General features: G+C 44.0%; 1 non-coding gene across 1 annotated transcript; it reads left to right on the top strand.

Annotated features, from left to right (window-relative positions):
- Nucleotides 1-1,958: 1,958 nt before the first annotated feature.
- LOC137760396 (U6 spliceosomal RNA) lies at nt 1,959-2,065 on the top strand. The gene has a single exon (XR_011073341.1). It is a non-coding gene; the product is annotated as a U6 spliceosomal RNA (small nuclear RNA).
- Nucleotides 2,066-2,298: the final 233 nt, after the last annotated feature.

Below are 2,298 nucleotides of genomic sequence, written 5' to 3'. Positions count from 1 at the left end.
GACTTGACCTACTTTCCAACTGAGTCAGGTAAAGATACTTATTAAGTGAAGAGAGTCAAATAGTGTCTCTTTCCTGGATACCCAAACTAATTCTCCATGGAGCTTAAAATTGTTTGTTTCATGAAACAGTTGCATGAGTTTTCAGCAGAATTTCCTGCTTAGGCCAATCTGGCTGAGAAAGATTCTTGGGTCTGCAGTGTCCTAAGATTTGGGTGGTTAAGCATAAACTCTACAACTGAGCAGGGTCTGTGGAAGAAAGGCCTGGGAGGGGTATCTGGCTTGGAGAGGATTGGAGGAGAGAGGTCCAACTTGGAGGATAGTACCCGGCTGGAGGAGGGGAAAGATGGGATCAGAGGAGAATTAACAGATACTCCATTGAACATTACTTCTCATATTAGTAAGGATGAGCTAAGTTATGCTGCAATGACAGACAACCCCAAAATCTAAAAGGCTTTATGCAACAAAAGTTTATTTCTCTCTCATGCAAAGACCTTTGTGGACCCAGGCAGATCTCTAGGGTGGTTGTCCTCTGCATGGTGACTGAGTTGTCCAGGCTGTTTCAATTTTTTGGACCTTCCATCTCAACTTACAGCCTTCTCCATGATTGCCTCAGTGGTGCAAGAAAGAGCCTGGAGAGTCACACATGGGCGTTTCACTGTCTCAACCTGGAAATGATGTGCACCATTACATTGGCCATCACAACTAGTCATGTGGCCCTGTCCAACTGCAAGGAATATAAAAACTGAGAAGTGCAGTCTTTTGTATGCCTGGAATACAAAAGGAATCAGATATTGGTAGATAGAGTGATGTCAAATAGACTACTCTAATTTGTAAAACTTCTCTTAGAGAAGAATTCTGTGCCAAGTTGTCCCCCAGTTTAGAATTTCTTTCCAGAAGGGGTTCAGGGTCAGCCTTATGGTTGGAAGAAGTTTTAAGGGACTTATTTTGAAACTGCATTTATATAGCCAGAAACAACTATATAGATTGAACATTTATTTCAGGCAACTTTGGAGGATGCTGGTGGAGGCTGTGAGTGAGCAAAATCCCCCAGTGCCGCCTCTTTCCCTCTCCTCTGCCTTGTCACTTACAGTGCCCGAGCTTCAAGTGCTTTAAGTATGATGCAGTGAGCATATGCGCATTTGGTACCAGTCAAAACCCCCAAAGGGCAGGTCACCAACGGGCCCTCATGGGCAGGGAGGCCCGGGGAAGTGGTGTAGGCACCCATGAGACACTGGCTTCCACAACATGGCCCTTCAGTCTGTGCTGATACCTTGTCCCAACTTCTGTTTCCTGCAAACATCAGCAGTTCCACACCTTGCTATCCCAGTAATGCGTCTTCTCAGGAAAGACCACTGGAAAAGTGCAATCAATTGATTAGATTACTGCTGCAACTCTTGGAGCTCATCTCCTATTAGGAGTGGGTCTGTGTGCTTGTGTTGGAAAGAGCAGGAGAGCAGAGAGTAGCATGCAGTTTTCTCAGCGGGACTGTGATGGTTAAGCACTCAACCCAGTCAATGAGCTGGGAGGAGGGCAGACAGGAAGACGTGCAGCCAGATGACTCACAGCCCCTCCACCTTGGGAGGTTCTTATCAGTCTAGGGAATCCAATCAAATCACAGAGGTGCCAGGGACAATGAGAGTTTTATCATCCAAAACGGCCACATTGGCCCTCCAGGTGGTATCTCAGCCATTTTCTGACCCTGGCAGATATGGTAACCAGATGTTGGTGTTGTGCTTTGTCCTCTCAAGGCTCAGCCGGCCTTGCACACAAAACCGTGATATATTATGGGTCTGCCTAAGGGAAATGAAGAGCAAATAAACTTGTCTTTTGTGTTCCTTTTGTTGCTAGTCCCCAAATAAGCAGATCTTCCCTTCTCCTCTATGTTAACTCACCCAGGACAACCCTCTTTGGTTATCATGCCCAGTCTTGGAAATTTCTCCTTAAATGTTCCTCTCTTAGTGCTCACTTCAGCAGCACATATACTAAAATTGGAACGATACAGATAAGATTAGCATGGCCCCTGCACAAGGATGACATGCAAATTCATGAAGTGTTCCATATTTTTTCAGTTAAGGGATACACAAAACAATTAGATGTAGAATATGGTATCAAAAACAGTAATCATGAGGGGAGGAGAGTACAAATGCAGGGTATTTTAAAAGCATTTGAAATTAATAGATCAGCAACTTAAAACAATCATATATATACATAGACTGCTATACAAAATCTCACAGTAATCACAAGCTAAAAATCTATAACAGATATACACACAACAAAGAAAAAGGAATCCAGACACAA

Source organism: Eschrichtius robustus, chromosome 2, assembly GCF_028021215.1.
Source record: "Eschrichtius robustus isolate mEscRob2 chromosome 2, mEscRob2.pri, whole genome shotgun sequence".
NCBI classification, from domain to species: Eukaryota; Metazoa; Chordata; class Mammalia; order Artiodactyla; family Eschrichtiidae; genus Eschrichtius; species Eschrichtius robustus.
The sequence above is the reverse complement of the archived record's forward strand: the minus strand, read 5'-3'. Positions and strand labels throughout refer to the sequence as shown.